Below are 22041 nucleotides of genomic sequence, written 5' to 3' on the forward strand. Positions count from 1 at the left end.
TTGAGGTAGCCTGCTGGTGCGAGGAGCACACTGTTAATTTTCTCCTTGATCATATTGGGATCTGAGTTCGTTTGGATGGAGGTCAGTATTTTAAAAAGTCAGCATAAGACAATATATCTGGTCTCTGGCTTTTAAAAGGGGAGATGATGGCAGTAAAGAGGAGGCTAGAGAGGATTCCCCCTGTAGATATTTGCTTGGTATAGATTTTGACAGAATTATGGAGTATGATTGTACGATTCTGAAGGAGTAATGAGAGGAAATGCATTACATCTCCGCCTGTGGAGTAGTGGTCTTCGAGCAGTCGTAGGAGGGCAGTTAATTGAACGGCATCAAATGCTGCTTCGATGTCGAGGTAGGTTATGAGGAGTTCTTTTCTCTCAAATGCTGCAAAGATGCTGTGGGTAGTTGCAGGGAGATTGGTAATGGTGGACCTATTTAGTTCAGGGTTTAGCGTTTTATATTTGCTGGGTTTGATTTCACTTTTATATTAAGGTTTATAATTTAGATTTTATTTTTTCTTTAAAAGTTTATCAACGTTTTGTTTAGAAAGGAATTCGTATTTTCATTTAAGTTTGTTTTATTCTTGTTCATATAGTTTATATGGAGGTCTTGTCGCTGTTATTTTACACAGTTATTTTCATTATTCTTGATGTTATTCATTTCAAGAAGAATTTTGTGTTTACAATTTTTCTGTAATTTTTTTAATGAAACCTCCTGGTACGAAAGGTATTAGAACCTACGGTACTTAGTGTCCTGCTTGGGTTGAAGATTGAGAAGACAGAAGATACTTGATATTAGACTTGAATTTCTGTAGATTGTAATTTCTGGGAAAGACATAGGAAGGAAGGAAGGAAGGAAGGAAGGTTATTGCAGAAAACGGAAATTATAGGAATAAATGAGGAAGAACAAAAGTTGGTTCAATGAGTTTGAAGTTGGACAGTGAATGGGTTCTGACAAGCTGGAACACGTTTCTGGACAGGTTTGGAAGATAGTGGAGGAATTACACATTGAGAAGAATATGCCCATGGAAGTATGTACAGAAAAGGCATGTAGCAGAAACAGAACATCTGTGAGAGAGAGAGCAGCGCGACGTTAATTAAACTCATTCATTAACATAACTGCCCTCTTTTGAATGGAGTCCAGAAGCCTGAGAGAAGTTGTGGAGGCACTGCCCGAAATATAAGAATAATATTCCATGGTAGGGGGGGGGGATTTGAGATTTGTACAGAGGGAGTAGCTGTGTAGAAGTCGCGAAAGTGGTAGTCTCTAATTGAGTTTGTGGTACATTCTCAAAGTGAAATCGATTCTTAAAGCATCTTTCCTCGCTAGGTGGGATTACCAATATTACAGCACACTCTACAATTCATATCTGTCAAAATATGTTAAGAAATACGTAGACATTAAGAGACATCACAAGGATTAAAATGCATACATAAAGTTGCCATAGTCAGTGATGTACGTACACATACTATTGTTCGAGACAAACTTCAAGGTTTCATCAAGAAACACAAGAAAACTCATCTTTATTCTGCCCTCTGTAATATACCTTTTATGCAACAAAGGTATTTTACAGGTTTCTCAGGTGTCAGAAAAGTAAGGTAACACATTTTTACTCTCGATGACGTTTAATAATACGAAATTGAAATTACACAACAAAATCACGCCGCTTGTTAGGAGTCCTGGTCCTTTGTGTCGAATTTTGGCTTTCAGTTTTTCCAACGTCGCACAGTAAAGCTGTGCATTAATTGTTCCTCCCTTCGGCAAGAAATCCACCAACAGAACGCCTTGGCGATCCCAGAACACTGTGGCCATGACTTTCGGACACTGGGAACAGTTTTGAATTTTTTTCGCACAGGAGATTGTGGATGTTTCCAGGTCATGGAGTCTTGTCTGCTCTCCGGGGTAAAGTGATGAACCCACGTTTCGTCTGCTGTGACTATGCGAGCGAGAAAAATCCTCTCCTTCGTCGCTGTATCGCAACAGGTTCTCCAGACACATCCCCATGCGTTTTGCTTTGTCCTCCTCTGACACTTGTCGGGGCACCCAGCGGCAGCACACCTTTCGAAAGCCAAGGACATCGTGAACAGTCGACTTACTCACGTTCACTATTTGTGCAATTTCACGCAGTTTCACTCGCCTGTTTTCAAGAACGATGCCCTTAATGCGCGAAATGTTGTCTTCTGTCTTGCTCGAAAGTCTGCCTGCCCGATGTCGATCTTCAATGTCAATACGGCCCGCTTTAAATTCATTGCACCAAAATCATACCCACTTCTTTGTCATCACCTTTTCGCCATACACAGCAACCAGTTCACGGTGAATGTCACTTGGCGAAGCCCATTTTGCTTGCAAAAAGCGAATAACTTCACGAACAACTGTTTTGGACCACACTCACACAGCAGCCGCCATTTTGCAACTGGAATCTGCTGTGAGGCGACAGTAACGCAACACTGCACTTTTTTGAACGTTATTAACGGGTCTATCTGTCCACCGCATTTCACCTCATTCCCTTAAATGTGTTACCTTACTTTTTGGAAACCCCTCGTATAACTAAAGAGAGAACACAAACTGTGTAGAAGGCACCTAGGAGCTTCGGATAGGAAACAGACCAACACTAAAGGTGCGACGTGGCCTTTGAAGAAAACTCAACATAGTCGAGAAGGCCTCTAACTAAAGGCAGTACTTTCCACTTATCTGGAATAATATACGAAACTTCGTCATGTATTTACAACTTTATTTCCCTAAAATGATACCCGCTTTTCCATACGTCTGTACAAGAGAACAAGAAGGAAGACACGCATGAAAGGTTTATTTACTTTTTAAAGGAGCCCAGATCATTCTTGCTCGACTATCTGATAACGCATAATTGATCCCAGCTACACTATCAATAAAGATGGCGCCACTAGGTACTAAAATCTCAAACAACACGCACCCGTTACACTCATAGGGGTGATAATTGGGGTGACATCACTCAATGGGCTCACTTTACTCCTCCTCCTCCTCACCCTGTCATGTTTTGTCATTAAGTCGGAGACAGACGGAGGCGAAGTCGTACTGTCGACAAGTGACGAACAAAGTCTAAAGTGCCCTCGTGTGAGCACTTATTGTTGTTGACAGAATGACTTCTAGGAAAAGAATAACACTCCCTCCCTTTATTTCCATTTCCTCCTCTTTTTTTTCTGAATTTCTTTGGTTTCCTATGATTCTATTTTTGTCTTCGCTTTCTTCCTGTGTTCTAATACAACCCTTCTCCCCACCCCCCACATGGATATTTAGTTTTTAAGCTTTTTTAAAAAATTTTTTTATCAATTTCTCGTATTTATAATTGTTACTTATGGTCTCTACCACTTTTATCTTTTTTCAACAGCATTCTCTTTTCTCTCTCTCACCGCATGAGATTTTCATTCATTCTATTCATAAATTCAACAGCGATTCCTTTTGAAAGTAGTTCTGTTCAGACAGATTAAAAAGATTCCTGGACGCATTGTGCAACATAGTTTCTTATTCGACGAATATCGGCTTCTTCAGATTCAATACAGTGTCTTGACAATGGACAAGAATTCTGCGCTAACTAGGTCACTTTCAATAATAAATCGTTTCTGTCATCGTCTACAAGGGGTAACAGTCTTTTGTGAGGTTAGTGACTGGCGATCGCCAGTGAAGAAAGCGATTTTTATAACTTGATGATTCCGTGGCGCCAGGATCCATGGCATATTGCATCCGAAGAAAATTGTTCATTGGGGCTCCGCGCAATCGTTTGAAATTATTATTGTTTTTCGCTAGGTGTCGCAAGATGACACCGTTAGTTGCGTTTCACAATGAAAGAGCTTTACTTTGATGTGTTTATCGGATGTCGAGTTTTTTTTTTTTTGTTTGTCTTCTATTGTACCGATTCAAATACTCCAAACATGCATTTTCACTCTGCCAGACACGTTCCACATTAGTCTGACTAATATCACGTGTCTAATTGCACGTACGTACCTGGCACACTCGAATGTCAATGGGATCAGCATAACGATCAAGATAGGAAGGGGTAATTACGCAGGCACACAATCATGACGAGATGCAATGCCATGGAAACAGATGGTAGATAAATCTGAGAGGATCAATGACTATTAGCTGAAAGGTAAGCAGGGAAACGCTAGCTTACGTCCAAGTGAGTTGAGTAGTTGTTTTTCTAGAAGCAATGACGGTTGTAGGAATTTCATATGAGGAACTCATCCCCCCTACTTCCCCTTAAATATGTAAGCAGCTTTTTGGAAAATAATGAATACAGGCCACGTAACGTCAACAGAATTAGAAATGTTTTTTTCTGCTCCGTTGAATTATGATCCAGTTTTTGATATAAATGCTTTTTATGGAGCTTTTAAAGTGCTTTATTTTTGGCAAAAGAACAGTATACATTTCTAAAAATTTTATAATATTCCAAGAGAAGTCCATTGAATATTGAAACATTCAGTATATAATGAGTCTAGTAGTTCATTTTCATATTGAAGATACGAAAGTGCGGGCTTGACTTCGGAAGGTGGCTTTTGCATGAGGATCCATAGAAATACCGACGGATGAAGGATTTTGGCCAGACAAAGTAGAACCTTTAGGGTTTAAAATGTAGATGGCTCCCTAGACTAAGAATTTAGCCTTTCAAAAGATTGATTTATTCACTTTATAATGGCACCGATGAGCTGATGATGGTTCTGGACGAATGGAGACTTTCCAGCTACGAATCAAAATTAAGTCTGAAGGTTGTGCTTTGGATATTGGGAAGGTGATTGTGAATTCCATATAACCGTGGCCATCTCTTTCTGATGGTCACGGTTATATGGAATTTCTTCTGAGTCGTATAAAAAACATGAAGTATGTTTTTTATACGACTTATCTAAAAACGAACTGCGTTGAGGCCAAGGGGCTTTAAAAACAAAAGTAAAAAGAGCAGCATTCAGTCCCATCTTTAAATAAAATCATAGAATTATGACCAGAGACCGAAGATATGAAATCGCTGAGGAAAATGACAGCTCGAAGGAAGTACTGTGTTAACAAAAATATATCTGAAAGTGGAGCAAAACAAAGGGCGTTCTGCGCATGACAAAGAAAATCAGGAAGGTCGAGGCCACAAAGTGAAGGAAAGGAAACTGAAGACAGAACAAATTGCCACTGGCACCGGAGTTGAGAACTTCAAAGGCGGTTTATCCGTGTTTCCAGGTCATGGAAAGAAAATATTTTGCTTAAGACCAGGGCTCAGAAACCTCTGGAAGACCGAGAAAATATTACCACCAAGGAAGATGACGTACAGACTGCTAGCATCAAACTGTTCTGATTGATGTAGCCTCCTCTCCCCCAACGATGGTATTATTTGATGGTACTCAAAAGAAAGAAATGTTAAAGGACAAGTTGTTCTTTAGCAAGTGTGAGTGGCGTTAGTGGTTATAAATAAGTGATAATAAGTGTTACTCGGTGGGCTTGAAATTTTCAAACCAACGAATTCAAGCTAATTATGGATAATAACTACGATAAGCATGTCAGTGATAAAAGAAAGAATGGGGGAAAGATTATCTTAGGTGTGATCATCCCTGCAGGCATAACTAAATCGTTGCCAGCCATTATACATTCCCTGGGATTTGTTTCAGGGCTGAACGAAGGAAGATATGGGAAACATGGATGTGGAAAGGCGAAAGCAGTTCCAACACGGAATGTATGCATTGTGCTTACTACACCCGGAATGGGGAAGCATTAATGTTGCATGGAATCCTGCTCTCCAGGATTCATCGCTCATAAGGGATTCATCAAGATTGGTGTTATGCAGACCAGAGAAGTCCAAGGAAGAGTGCCATGGAGGTTGTAGAATGTTGGTCTTTTTCCTAGCTTGTCCCTACCTTCTATTCGGACACCGAAAATGGAAAATTTGATGGCTTCTCCGAGGTAAGTAAAAAAAATCATATTTTGCTACTAATGAAAGTTACATTATTGAAATGTATTACAATTCATTTTATCACATTTAAAGCTAATTATAATTATCCATATCAGAGCTATTGCTTCCATTTATTTTCATTTCCATAATTTACTTTATATCATTTGGCCATTTTTTTTTTAATAATCGCCTTTTACATGGAATAAATTCCATGTATATCGGAAAGTCTGTAGACTGGCTAACAGCCATAGTATGGAAGGAGAACGATCGAAATCACAGCGCAACCGAGTTGGAGGGAGGTAAGAGTTCCATCGCAGTGCGAAATCTTTGAGTTTATTGTTTATGATGCTTTCTTCACTTTACGATGCTTCGAGTTTATTTTTTTAATTTAAATTCTCGACGTCATTTGATACTCGCTACTGTTTGGAAACATCCAATTTGAATCCTGTCGATGACAAAAGGAACTGGAAGCCTTTTCATTGGGGACTGAGTTTGCCATTCTTAGGCGGAGATATGGAAATTCTTTCCACGTTGGGATGGACGAAAATTCCGCTGACAATAGGCTTAGAACACTCAAACTACCCACACCAATGTCTTATGGCCCTGAGTTGTCTTACCTTTAACCTGAACTTCATGCCATATATCTTCATTGTAGTGGAATGCAAATACTTCTTTCTACTCTCCCCATCCTCCCGTGTGTTTCTGAGTGAATTGCTACTGATTGCAATTCAGGGTCAATCAGCATGTTTTTGATGAATACGATTTTTCTTTCCGACTGATGCACTAATGAAACAAATCCACCTTCGCCCCGAAGCTGTCCATTGTATCCAATAGGCCTCCCCCCTCCTAAAATTCCCTTATTTCCCTCCCATTCTCTGCAGACTGGACTCGGTTGCCTAATCAGCTCACGTCTGTGGGAAAGAACAGGTAATTACCTGCGACACAGCCGACGACACGACAACGCCATAAACTCCGCCATGCCGTATATCCACACTTGGACATTTCGTGACGTATCCTGATCTCGGTTATGACAGGCCATAAGTCATCTCTGTTAAGTCGGAGAGAAGGAGCGAGAGAACGGCACGGACATCTCATGTCACGAAATATCAACAAGGAAGGGGTCTGTTCTGTAACGAACTTTCTGGTAATTCCGCAGCGGCCTTGTGCGGCGCTCAAGAATAATGACGTCTCTGTGTCAAACATCCAACTCGGCCGAGAGTGCGCGTGGTACCAGTAGAGAAAGATAGGAATGTACCTGCTGATGACGCTGTAGGTGGCTTTGGCGTTCGTAAGTATTTCTGTGAATTTAATTGTCAAGTTTCTTTGTTTGTGTATCCTACTGGCTGTAGTTTGAGTAGCGGTTGACAGGAGGCGCTCGGATTGCAGCCTTTTGCCAAATAAAACAATCTCTGTACTCGTCACAAAGGGACAGTTCTCTGCCTTGTTACGCAATGTTGGTGTTTCTTTTTTTTGCATTATTGGATGTTATAGTATAGAGTAATAATTTTCTTTATTCGGCATCATTTCATTACACCTTTCAACTCTCCCCTCCCCTCCCCCATCATGTGTTATGGGAATGCCCCTGGAAACCAAATCAAACTAAGGCAAACACCTACATTTATGTTTGTAATGTAACCCGTATGAATGCAAGTAACTCTCGGCATATTGGAAAATGATTACTGAGCACCTGAAATACGAAGTGAATACAAAACCTGACCATATGTGCTTTTTATGTGTAGTTAGTCATGCAATATTTTTATCCAAGTGAATGTACGTATAATATGTCTAAAGTTTTCAAATCTCCAAAATTTTCAGCTATGTTTCGTTGGCTCCAAGGAAGGTTTTAGTCCCGATTCCCTCATCTCAGATTCTCCTTGTGGAAATATGTATATATAAATGAAACCATGTTTCTGATGTTTGGACATTATTCGAAAAGAAAATGTAGAATTGACATTGTTTTCATTGGATCTTGGTTTTATTGGATCTTGGGGAGGAAGCTTGGCGCGAATTCCTATTCCATAGTCCCCGGTTCTCGGTTGTAAATTTGGAACAACATCCGACCCCATTCAGAATTTCAGAACTTAGACTATTTCTAGGGACCTGCCTAACAAATATCATGGCATTAGTAGAGGCATATGATGCAAGCATCAGCCAAAAAAAAAAAAAAAAAAACACGCTCCCATTTCACCCCTCCGTTCGTTCCAAGTACCTGTCCAGCTCAGCCTTACATTTATTTAGGCTATCAACTTCCACAACAAAGGATGGAAGTCTGTTCCACCAACCAACCACCCGCTGGCTAAAGTACATCATCTGACATCCATTTAGGCCTAAACCTTGAACAATATTTCTTAGTTGGTATGAAATGCCCAGTAGCTTCCAAGATTATTTCTTTGAATGTTTCCTATTTTGAATTTGCTGTTGGTTCCACCATATAGAATTTAAATATTGTCTCAGACCACCGTAGTCGCCTTTACGAAAGCAAAAACCCGTCCCTTTACCCCTGATGGTAGTCCTCTTTGAGTAAATCCCACTTCAGCACACTGTGATCACTGCCACCTAGTGGTTCATTTATCTGCAGATTCTTAACGCATGAAGAATCACTACTGATAATCAGATCAAGAGTATTACTCCCTCTTGTTGCCTCACGAACATGCTGATGTAGAAAACAATCATCCAATAAAACCACAAAAGCCTTGCTAGTGTGTGAGTGACCAACCCACGGCGCCTCCGTAGCCAGGTGGGAAGGAGCAGCAGTGCGTAGCACACGCTTCTTGATTAGACCGGGGTTCGAACCCGTCACCACCAAATACGGAGGATGGGGAAAGGTCAGGGAATGACCACCGCATATCCCGGAGCAATATGGCCTTAGTTGTTAATGCTCCTAAAAACCAAATAACAAAATAAATAAATAACAAACAGACCAACCCACAAATTCCAGTCAATATCTGGGAAATTAAAATCCCCCATTATAAGACTCTCTGATTTACTGGCCCACTCTATTTCCCTGTACAGTTTCTTATTATACTCATCAGAGTCATTAGGCCTATAGCACACTCCTACTCTCAATTTTGATCTCCCAATTCTTATGTCACACCAAACTGACTGGACACTGCACCGTCCAGCGATGTAGACTGGCTTCACTTCCTTGGATTTTGTGTTTCTTAACTAATGGCATAACCCCTCCTCCCTTCCTATCCTGTCTATCCTTTCTGTACACATTGTACTCCCCAAATTCGAACTCTGCACTGCCTATATCTGTGTGACACCACGTCTCTGATATCTGCCAACAATATCCGCCTTTGATGTTTTGAGCAACACCTCAAATTCATCAAATTTATTTACTAAACTCCTAGCATTGGTGTACACGCAAGTATACATGCCCTTATTTCTATTCTTAGCTACCCTAACACAACCCATGTGTTTACTTGGTAGTCCTCTTTGACTCCCAGCAATGACTCCCAGCAGTCTCTGAAATATCCTGCATCTTGTTTTACAGGCTTTTGCTCATTCCAATAGAAGCAGTGCAAGAATCACTTTCATCTCTGCCAGTGGTTACTGTCAATCTATTGGTCTTTGTCTCCCCCCAAGCTAGCAGTTTTCCGACCCACCTAACACTGCCTCGATAGCATCAGCAAATATTCTTGCACCCTTTCTATTTAAGTGTATCCCATCCCTGTAGAAGCAATCTCTCCTGTTAACAAGTAAAACAAATTTTTAAAATAGTTTAAACAAATTTTTCTTTGGTCACTCTTTAAGAAGTACTAGTGCACAGATCTTCACCTTATCACTTTAACGTCATGTGGTGAAGGTTTGGTAAACACTTTTTTGTACAGGGGAGGTTTATCCATAAAAATTCCTCCCGTCTTGATAAGATCGAACCGAGGTCTCTTCCATGGTTTGGCAGGACAAAAATCATAACTGTTACGCTAGTTGTCCCTCAATGGCTGTAGATTATAGGCAAAGAAATTTACCTGTATTCATTTGTGTAGGAAGCTGCAGAAATGATTACATTTCTGCATTAAGATGGCTCTTGATAATGTGAATAACCTTCCGACAAGTAAATCATGATTTATATACTCATTCCTTTAAGTGCTGTAATGGTTTTAGAAAATACATGCCAGCCAGCCTATCTTGAAACAAATTAGGTCCCAGCTAGTTTCTAATTGAGATTAACCATGTACTAATATTCTGCTGGTTACAGTGGCGTGTAGGCATCAAAGGAAATGAATATGCAGATAAAGCTGCTAAACATTAGATTCATCTCATTATTAGCTACACTTCTGCCTGAAAGTTTGGAATCGCATTTCATTTTTTTTTTTAATTTTCAAAGTTTTTATTAAAAGAGGACCAATGGTTTACTAATTTTTATTAAAATATTTTCTATTATGTATAAAAAAAAAAAAAACAACTGAAATAGAATATTCCAGAAATGTGTAGAAGACTCTCGAACGTGGTAGACATTGGAGAAGATTCCAGCATGTGGTAGAACGTTGTAGATGATTCTAGGATATTCTAGAAAGTGGGAGTATTGTTTCAATGTTGTAGAGGAGTCTCTAGAGTGTTTTGAAATAATATAAATCGTGGAGTAAGAGCTGTAACCTATGATATCAGACTCCTAAGTGTTAGAAAATAAATATTATTGCAACTCTGCATAAAGAAAGTTATTCCATAAGAAGTATTGGCAAAAAAAAAGAGAAACTAGATATTTCACTTAAAGAGGAACAATCTACCATTCGGCAATTCAAGGAGACTCAACGTTTAAAGGACAAACACAAAGATCAGGACGATCGTGCGTAACAACGGAAGCACGAGATCAGACCATCACGCTGATTTCTAAACGCAGTGGACGACTTACTGCACCAGAAATCCGAGCTGAGTTCAATAAAACAGAGAAATTCCCGTGTCTATAACCACTGCAAAACTTCCACAAACAACCAGACTTCATGTAGCGGTCTGAAAACCGTTATTAAAACCGCAAAATCAAAAAAAAAAAAAAAAAAACATGGAACCATCTGCACCCTCCAGTCCATGAAAATTTGGACAATTTCCCAAAATTTATGGGAAACCTTGCAGGTCGCTTGGAATAATGTTAGTCAAAGACACTATTACAAAATTAATCGCCAGAGTGCCACATCTGTGTAAGGCAGAGATGAAATCTCGTGGAGAATTTTGATGAAAAATCAGGTGTAGTTGTTAATATTCATCGTTTCAATATATTTTTTTTCTGTAAATTTTTCGTGTTTTAATAAAAAAAAATATTAAAATACTTTGCAGTGTTTTTTTTTTTTTTTCCTATTAAACCTGGCACTGTCATAGCTCAGAGGTGGTCGAATTCGGCCTGCGGTCGTTTTCAAAATATGTATAATAAACAGCCCGCCGTTTAATATACATATTTTTGAATTAATTGAGTTGCTGACGTAAATTTAGAAAATAATCTGCGCATTACTACGACAAATATCGATTCACTGATAAAAATAAACAGTATCAAATCTCTCATTAAATATTATAAAAATAAAATACTGGAATTGTTTTTGTACGTATTTTTTTTTTACTATAATTGTAATTTTATCTTAAATTTATATTTCGTTTTTCATATTAATAAAATCTACGTGTATGTATAAATATTACAATAAATAACAAAATTGTTTGACAATTTTTTTTTAATTATACACCATTTTAATAATTCCGAAAGTCGTGGAAAGCTAAAAAAAAAACCACAATTGGCCCGTGTGTACGTCACAGACATTTTATTTGGCAAATTAAAAAAAAAAAAAAAACGATAAATATTTATTATACGCTGTGATTCTAAACTTTTATGAATCAAAAATCTGGACGCAAATCTGGCAAGCCTGGGGAAAAAAAAAAAAAAAAACCTTAACAAGAAACCACAGTCCGTACACGTCGTGGCGGAGACTCCACTAGGTGTACGAGGTGGTCTATCTCCAGATTTAACCATTCTTCCATCTGGATATTTGTCAGCTGCTGGACTGTACTCGATCGAAAATTAAGAAGCCGAAGTACCCTTCTTAACGTGTCCCAGACATTCTAAATTGGATTCAGATCTCGAGAATTAGCAGCCAGGATTGATGTTGGGAATATTCATCGAACCATTCAGATCCACATTTTTCACAGTGGACAGCTGCGTTGTAGTCTTGAAAGAATCGATCACAATCCTTCTAACGGTATGAGAAAACCCAGTCTGTACCAACAGAACACACTCTATACCATGATAGCACCTCCAGCCACTTACTAGTGGACACAAGACACTCTCAATATGGCTTCATTAATTTCATGCTACACTTTCACAAAATTGGTGAGAAGAAGTGTAAATCGTGAGACCACATGATCTTTTTCCCCTGCTCTACAGTCCAAGTTTGGTGTTGGAGGCACTACCCCAGCCGACTCTCAAAACCCAGTTTCCTTAACTCCCGCTGCATATTTTGGAAATTTTTATCAAACTGGACCTTCTGTTCTGATGCACAATTCGCTTTAAATTCCCTCGGTCTCGTTCTTGGAGCACTGACTTTCTGATCCATTTTAGGTTTAGAGCTGCATTCTCCTTTCCTCTTCCTCTTTGTATACCTTTGAGATGGTTGCTTTCGACACACCGGCGACTTTCTTCGTTTTCTCAATTGTACCTACTAAAAGTACTTCAACAATAACACCTTTCTGAAAATCAACAAATTCATCTGCCTTCCCCATGACCATCCTCCCCACACCGGGTGGAAAAGGCCTGGGTTCGAATCCCGTCGATGACGCGAGGAACTTTAATGGGCTTTTTTCACTCCGTGGCTGAGTTAGTTGGTCTCAGGCGTAGATAGCAAGGTTTTTCTCCCCAGTAACTGGGGTTTTTTCGTCCAGCAAAACAGGAAAATCAACCATAGAACATACGCAATTTACAGACACAAATACGGGTTAATGTATTTAATTACGGGAAACCCTAAAATAATTTTTTTTTTCCCCCATGACCAGTAGTGGGTCTTAGGCGTAGATAGCAAGGTTCCCCCCGTCCCCGGAATCCGGGGTTTCTCGTCCAGCAAAGCAGGCAAATCGACCAGAGAACACACGCAATACACATGAGTAGATGAAATAACTTTCCGGGTGACCCTAATAAATAGTTTTTCCTCCATGACCAAACAGCACCGGAATTTTTATTTTTTTACCCTCTGGAGTGTTTTTTTTTTTTTTTTTTAGTTGTTGGCTCATCGGCTTCTGTGGCCATAATGCACCTCCCAAGGTTTTTGCAGTACTTTGATCCAAGCCCGAGGCGGGATTCGAACCCGCGACCTTTGGGTTGCCAGGCAGGCACTTTACCCACCCGGCCAGCCTCTAGAGTGTGCCCGCAGAGAATTACTTCACCCACAGGTTTAGCACTTCCTCCGGTGGGCGAAGAGAGTTTGATATGAGACAGACAGGGCTAATGGATCGAGCCCACCTTCCCGTGGTGTGGACGAATGCACAGAATCATCTCTCCAGGTGACTGATGCTTCTGGGTAGCCAAATGGCCAGAACAAAACAACACACATAATACACGCACACCTACACTAATCACATATTTGGCCCTTTTGCAGTGGTACTGTTCTTCACATAGATACGTGGAGTTGAACTGACTCTCTAGGAGCCGCCTCTTACAGATACACATGTCCCCTTGATCGGATCGAATAAGAAGCTATAGGAAAGCGTGCAGTATTTATCTGATATCCAAGAACTTGTGATCACACCATGTGACAATTTACATTTGCATAGTGTGCGAATAATTATTTGTTGACGCCAAATATGTAGGTTTCCAATTTTTTTGGTCACCGAGTGTATTTTTCAATTAATCCATTTAAAAATTGCAGAATTCATCAGTTTTTAACTTCTGCTCAGAACAGACAGACGTCGCCAGCATTTTGTTCTCTGTATTGCCCACTGATGGCGTTCCCACTGTTTGATAAACATTTTTCTCACTTTCGACATATCTCTGCAGAATTGAAGAGAAAAACGGGAATGCTTAAAGAGAAAAAAAAAAGCCGTTGTTTCAGATCAGTGACCTTGACATACCTTCAAGTCCACACACGGCATTAAATACCGACCTGCGCACAGTTAAGAAACACGAAGCTCAATGACCCCTCCGCTCGCTATACCCTCTTAAGGTCAAGCTTCTAGTTGTATGCAGTGTCCAGATAATTTTTATAGCATGGTTTTCTTCTGAATTATCAACCCACTTCCTTCACGGATGTTGAGGAAAAATAAAACCATTGTTTGTGTCCAACTTCTTGTGGCGCTTCTAAATCTTTTCTGACTAATCACTCTGCGAGGAACGCAATTGGATACCATATGTTTCCAGACAACCCTGCGGAAGTGCGATTAGAGACAGGGATACAGAACACGCACACACTCCTTAAAGATGGATAGTGGGTACTTTTCTTTATTTGTGATGAATAAAATTAATTGAAAGTGGAAGGTTGGATATTTAAGATTCTGCCACGGAGGAAGGGGATAAAAAGTTGGCACTTGAACAGATTGCAAATTTCTTAATATGAAGCACTTAAAATGATCGTTGAATTTTAAATGATTCTTCTCCAAATTATGGCATTCCTCCTGAGGATATTTAGTATACTGTGGGAACTCATGCTGTCTCGAGGCGTGTAGCGCGTTGAATTTTAAGAGGTTATTTTCCTATAATGCATGCAGAATTCATTAAACCCAACGAAATGAGCCAGTATTTGAATGATCGGATTGATGATTATTTTCGGCTAACCGTCGCTTCTCTCTGATCCTTCTCCATAAATATGCAGCAGCCAGTAATCTTTCTCTCTCTAATAGGTAGGAAACCTTTTTCGGATTTGAGAAATAACAAAACAAAAATGGACCTTTCTTTATGTCATTTATTCAAATCTGCCCTGTACCTCAAAACTACGCAGACCACTTTTGGAGTGGATGCATTACAAGAATAACTAGTCAACCCGGTTATTCGGACTATAAAGAGTGGATTATTTGATTGGCTGTTATCTAGTGGCTCTGTAAATGAAACTCAAATATGGAATAATTTCAGTGGGTTGTTTTTGAACCATTACAAGCACAAATAAAACGTGAAATGCGAAACTTCTCGGCTTAATGTGTAAGAAATCATTTGCGTTAAGTGAAACGCCGTTAAGCGAAGTTGATATTCCTACAAGAAATAATGTAAAAAGTGAGGTTGTGTTCCAGGGATCTCTTTAAATACGCAGTACCGTGGTTGATAGGTATTGGCAAGTCCAAACGTATAAATAACATTGAAAACTTCTCAACGTTCCGTAAACATTTGTCCTGAAAGAATAGCAAATTTTACTTTATTCTCAATATTTTCTGTGCAGTATTTCACTTTCGAGATCAGAGCTGGCTCTAGAGTTGAAAAGCCAAGCGTGCGAGAATTAGTTGGGGAAAAGGACAGCGAGGAGTTCTCCTTGCTTGAAATGAGGAGAAAGATCTCTTTATTTGGATTTGAAGCTCTTTTTTAGAAGTCTGAGGGTCGATCCTGAATGAGATACTTCTTTGGAACTTGCCAAATGCTATCGCCATTAGGGGTTGTTTCCCATGCCTTGGGTAGCTGGTCGCCGTTTTCCTGTAAAAACGAATTCTATGAATTTAGAACATTTTGGACAAGAAATAAATTTTTCTTTTAATACTCCATGACGGCCACATTGGGTCAGAATAGTTTAAAAGATCGAGAGAATATAAGAACATCTTTGTTTTTAGTAGTCATGTCGGCTGGAACCACGCCAAACGCGTGTTCTACTGTATACTGGCATTTGACCACTCATCAGGCCAAACTCCGTTCTTCCTACACTGTTGCAGCAATAGGGAAGAGTTCACTATTTGTTTCAGCATTAAATGCACCATATCGTACTGCACAACCAGTAGTGACTTGCTTTGAAGTCGTGGGTGGGCAAACGCTTCGTTGGCTTAGTCAGATCTTCCATTGAACACTTCCGATAAACAGTGGAACGTCGGCTTCGTGCCAACACGCCCACGATCAGTTTCTGAACTGACTGCTGCGTTGAAGGAGGAATGGACCAAAATACCGTTCTCATCTTATCAAAAATTGGGTCGAATTAAGTGTGTAATTAAGGCCAAATGCGGGCAACATGTTATTAAATATTGTATAAATAAAAGGTTCTTTGAAACGTTAAAGTGTTCGGTTACGTTTGAAAGTATATTTATGGTGGCCCATGAGTGAATTACAAATATTTTCTCTTATTTCAAAAAAAAAAAAATCTCTAAATTATCCTCTCTGAATTGTACTTATATGGATTTGGAGTCTCTTTTGAGGGCGAAATTAATGGAAAATGTGTGGAACTCACGGTTCAGGAATATATACCCGAATACCGTACCGCGCAAATGCGACAGTTGTAGCCCAAAGTCTGAAAGCAGAATCCAACATGACCACACACAGCGAAATATCATTGGAAGCTATGTCAATAAAACTGAATAACAAGCCATTATGACCAGATCCCTTCCAGGCGGCTGTTTTCGTTTCCAAAAAGAAAACACATTGAATCAACTTCTGTTTTGTACATCCTGGAAGGTATTTGCGAATGGCTACACGCGTAAGTAGCATTATTAGCTATTCCTGTACACACAGATAACCTTATCAAGAACCCCATTCCGAACCCCGGTTAATGTCAAGTACACCGCTCCGTCCGAAGAACAACACATCAAAGATTCCCGCTAACTGTCATTTACGAGCGTAGCTCATACTCTTTTTCCAAAAGGACCCTCGTAAATCAAAGTTATGCTTTCTTCTTTGTTTCTTGTGTGGAAGCGCAGTGACAATAGTTCTAAGAGGGAGGGGGAGAAGATCGAGATGCAGTGTACTAGAACAACCTTCATTGGAGTATGACAATCACCTGAGGCGATGGATCGGAACAATTTTGTAGACCTTTTTTCCCATGGTTTGAAGTTTCGCTGTTCTATCAAGGTCTGTAACTTAGTATTATACGATTGATTTAAATTCCCTCCTCCATCGCATTGAGGACCACTTCTAAAATATTCCTCGCTTGCCACTGATGTGATTTTCTTAACTATAATTGGGCTGGTTTTGTCCTCAAATAAGTAAGCTGGATTTATGACTTAATATGGACATGAAGCATATTACGTCCAAGGTACGGTTTTTAGAGAAACCTTAGGATGAGGGCCCTAGAATTTAAGACATTTTCCTTATCTCTCCAGATTTTAATCCAAATTGTACAGTACACAAATTATTTAATCCAAATTTTACTTCATAGTTGTCTACGCTTTTGCTGCTGATTCCATATTAAAATATATTTTTAATCAAAATTCCTCTGAAACTTTTGGAACTTTGGTATTTAAGGAAACCTGTTCAGTGCTTCCTTTGATTACTCGTCATATCTATGCCATCTCACGTCCTGCGTTTTAATTGCTTTTTCCCCCCTTAATTCACTTAATTAATTCCATAATTACTTTTTAGCCATTCCTATTCTTAATTTTCGCTTGTCAATTAATGATTTTATGGCCTAAAGCGTGTTTTAAGAAGTGGACATTCATTTCTCTGGAACTAAAAAGGAAAAAAAAAAAAAAAAAGGCTTAATTAATTATTCGTTTTTTTTTTTTTTTTTTTTTTGTTTTTTTTTGTTTTATTTGTTCGTAAACACGAATCTAAAATGTTTCTAAATTTTATAAACAAGATAGTCACTGAGGTATTGTCAATACAAATTTATCGCTAACTTAAAAAAGAATTTCATATTTTTGCTCAACCTTTAAATACTGAATTAGCGCAACCAAAGTGGTATTTCTTCTCTCGCTAATCCTCTATTAAAGAGTTTTTTCATTTTCTTGGCAAAGCCTCCTTTTAGTCGGCTTAACTCATCAATTATAAACGAAAATGCATCCTCAGTACTTAGCAAAGTTGCATCACGGTTGCACAATTTTTACTGGTTTCAGGGCTGACTCAATATCGTGAAGGGCATCAAATTCTTCATCAGTTAGAGGTTGCTTTTCTTTAACATCAATCAAAGCTTTGGCAGCTGCTGATCTTATTTCTAAAAAATCGCTCAAACATTTCTAATAAACTGTCAGCCCTCGTGAGTAGCACATTTGGTAGAATCCCCGTCCTCCTCACACTGGGTAGAAAAGACCTGATTTCGAGTGCCATCGACGGCGTGAGGAATTTTTATTGGCCTTTTTTACAACGTGGCTGAGTTAGTCGGTCTCAGACGAGGACAGCATGGTTTTTCGTCCATCAAACATAAAATCGACCAAAGAACACACGCAATTAACAGACAGTATACATGGAGCAATATGGCCTTAGTTGCCTATGTTCCTAAACCCCTTTTACAACTACAGAAACTGTTTCAAGGAATTTTGGAATCTAAATTATGACCACACTTTTACATTTTGCGCCTTCTTCATTGGAGTTCTTAATAAAATATTGCTAAACAAATGATTTCGTATCAGACATTGAGGAGTTTAAAATAAAAGAAAAAATAAAACAATAAATGTACTTCATAATATGGATGATTGGTGGCAACTGATTCTGTGGGCAGCGTTGCTAGAATGTCAAAAGCTTAAAAATTGTACCTCGAGAGTACAAATTATTATTCTTTATTCAAAAATAGCTTACTCAGGAAATAAATATAATTACATGAAATTACAATTATTTCCCGAGAAAGATATTTTTGAATAAAGGATTTTGGATAAAGAAAAAATAATTCTGGGAATTCCTGGAATTTTCAAACCTAATAGAACATTTGGAATGCCGGGAAAGAAGCCTTAATTACATTACTATCTCCTTGTCTCAAATGATAGCAGCGATAAATTCACTTCTAGAAATTGCCACCTAGGGCTAAAAAGTACAACAATTTATGACAAAATGCCTTAGCTCGTTTGTATTCCAACGAATCTGATCTATTTTCAGTGGAATATTTCTTCAAGCCTGAAACAGCCATCTTGTGAGCCCACATCCAAAAGCTCGAAATCCCACTTTACTTGCGCTCCACACCGATCCTGAAGAAAACTATGCTGTCCATATTAACTAATGGCGTAGTGAATCCACACCACAGATTTGTGGTGTGGATCCACTACGTCATCCAAAACTGGTGTACAGTGACGAACCTGCATGCAACCACTGATTTCTGCAATGTTTTCTGCGTTAGAACGACATGAGGAACTAGTCACGTTGTTAGATACTCCTCTGCTTATTTAAAATTTCAGTATTTAATCCAGAGTAATAACTTCTGTTTCATGGGCACCGCTCTTTCCTGTCTGAGTACTGTTTACTCTCGTATAAAAAAACGATCTCCACGTGTAGCTCCAAAGTAGGGTTCTGTTTGGCTTTATTTACTGTCGCGATCACACCTCTCGTTTGTGACAACCAGAAAATCATCACTTATGCAAATGATATAAAAATTCTTACGCCTATCGCTTGTAAAATTGACTTTGAAGGTACCACAGATAACATCGGTGACAATATCGCCATAATCAATCAACATTGCCTCATACCATAAACAGTATGGACAGTTAATAAATCCCAAAAATAAAACTCATGTTTTCTCTTAAATCAACCTCAACAGTGATAACTCCACGCTCTATGGTACCGTGGCCCTCGTGGGTAGGATTGCAATCCTCCCCACACCGGATGGAAAAGATCTGAGTTCGAGTCCCATTGATGATGTGAGGAAATTTTATGGGCCGCTTTTCACAAAGTGGCCGAGTTAGTCGGTCTCAGGCGAGGGTGGCATGGTTTTCTCCCGAAAACTCGAATTTTTCATCCAGCAAACAGAAAATCGACCTGATAACACACGCAATGGTACAGACCCAAAACTTTGGTTTCATGCTCACACAGATAAGTTTACTCCCGAGCTGCTTGCCCTCGAAGTTCCCACTTGTCGCTAAACAACATTTAACCCGTGTCAAGGATCCCCGAATAATTACGAGATACATCGGAGTGATGCTATATCCTCCACTCCTTAATGCAGCAGAAGTGTGGGCATCAGCAGATATCATAACCTAGAAGTCGATTCTCGTTAAGGTACTTTGGTCCCTTAATAGGTACAACTGAAAGGTTTTTCTCTTATTGCAACTTTAGCTTCCTCAGTAGAATGAAACCCTTATTCAACATTATCGAAATTTAGGGTTAAAGTGTCTACAGATCATATGTCAAACTTTTCCTAAACTTTATCCAGGTGAAGCGCTCTCAGTTCAATTCTTTAGAACAAGCTTATTTCAACAAGTTGATTGTAAACTCTGCAGTGAGCTCTTACCAAAAGATTTCACTGCACTGGCATTACATTAATAAGCAACTCTTTAACTAAACAGTTGGATTTATTAAGGGGAAATCTTGTTTGATCAATTTTATTGGGTACTACGATATGGTCACAAAGAAAATGGATGCAAAAAATAATTTTGGTATATTTCCTAGATTTCAGGAAACTTTTGATACTGTTGTATATAAAGGACTGCTGTACAAATTGGAGCGGTGTGGCATTAAGGGAAAGTTGCTGCTATGGATAAAGGGTTGGTTGAGTCGGAGAAGACAGAGGATGGTAATCAATGGAGGTTGTCCTTCATGGACTAATGTTATTAGTGGAGTCCCACATGGTTCGGTGTTGGGCCCATTGTTGTTTTCTATATTTATCAATGATATTGATGAAGGCGTATCAGGCTTAATTTCCAAGTTTGCAGATTATACAAAGGTTGGCAGGGTAGTTAATGACAGTATGCTACGGCGACGGGATCTAGAAAAGTTGGGTAGATAAGTTGAGAAATGGCAACTGAAGTTTAGCACTGACAAATGCAAAGTACTGCATATGGGTAGAAGAACCCCAGTAGCAGAAAAATTGGGGGTAATTGTGCCATCAGATATGAAGCTTTCTGAGCAATGCAGACAGGCTGCCACGACAGCTCATGAGGTTTTGTCAATGATATACAGGAATTTTGCTAGCAAGGATAAGGAGGTGATTATCCCCTTGTATAAGGCAATGGTCAGGCTACATCTTGAGTACTGCTTACAGGTCTGGAGGTATCATTTTTGGAGGGATGGGGGAGCTGCTGGAATGAGTACAGAGAAGGGCAACAAGATTGAAGGGAACAAAGGAGTGCTCTTACCAAGAAAGGCTTCAGTTCTGAAAATTGCAGCGTCTGGAGACTAGGCACCTGCGAGGTGATCAGTTGGAATTGTTTCAGGCTAAGAATGGATTGAGCCAGATGAAGTTGATGGGATTCTTCCTCTTGGTCAGGCCATACACACATGAGGGAGCACAAATTCAAATTGAGGAAGGACGGTTGCAGAATAGATGTGCGGAAGTTTGCCCCTAGACAACGGATAGTTCATTGTTGGAACAAATTTCCCCCTGTTGTTGCGGAAGTTGATAGTTTAAGTAAATTCAATAATTTGTCCTTATACACTCTATTGGAGGGAATGAATAGGTGAAATGGGAGGTTTCGTGCTTTTTTTTTTTTTTTTTTTTTTTTGGCTGATTCTGTATAAGTTTGCTTTCTTGCATCATATGCTAATAAGAATGAGTCCTCAGGCTTGATCTCAGTATATCTTTGAAGCCAATAACTTCGGCACTCTAAGTGGAAATAGGCTATTATTCCGATCATAGTCTCAATTTGCCTCTCTTCTCAAAATCTCAATCGGAAAATTATCAGAAAAAGAAACTAACATTCCTTAAGTTCTTACAGATAGATAAATGCATTTTCGACGCCTCCTGTCTCCCAGGCGTTGTTGAAAAATGTAATCTCGACCTATCAGTCACACTTCTGTTCTTTTGGTTGCGTTCCATCTCGCCGAAGGCGGGGACAAAAAATGTCGCGTGTCTAGTGGACATCAACACTTTACTTTGTGTTTAAAAATCAGAATGAGTCTATATCACATTCGGAAGTTAAGTGGCACCTTTAAGGAAAGAATTACCTTCTTCAGGGCACGTGCACTTGAAGGGACAGTAGTGCCAAATCAAGCGCTGTTAACTTAGTTGTTCTCGACCGGAGGGCCTCTTTGAGAAGGGAAGTGCGCAACATTCATGCGCAACATAATAAATTAAAACCATAAAACATAGATTCTCAAACGGAGAAAGAAACAGCTTTTTATGATTAACATGTGACAGGTACTGACTGGTTCACACGAAAAGGGTTCGTTGGAAGTAGAGGATGAAGAC

The 22041-nt window shown here is 39.3% G+C and overlaps 1 protein-coding gene across 1 annotated transcript in view; it reads left to right on the plus strand.

Moving 5' to 3' along the window:
• The first annotated feature begins 7146 nt into the window (after positions 1–7146).
• LOC150089696 (cilia- and flagella-associated protein 299-like) overlaps positions 7147–22041 on the plus strand; it is a 60619-nt gene continuing 45724 nt past the window's right edge. Inside the window, exon 1 of the mRNA XM_090390077.1 lies at positions 7147–7190. The gene's annotated coding sequence lies outside the window, so the exon portion shown is untranslated. The remainder of the gene's footprint in view (positions 7191–22041) is intronic.

The sequence above is a fragment of the Mastigoproctus giganteus genome, chromosome 2, assembly GCF_048544385.1.
Source record: "Mastigoproctus giganteus isolate SK-2022 chromosome 2, ASM4854438v1, whole genome shotgun sequence".
NCBI classification, from domain to species: Eukaryota; Metazoa; Arthropoda; class Arachnida; order Uropygi; family Thelyphonidae; genus Mastigoproctus; species Mastigoproctus giganteus.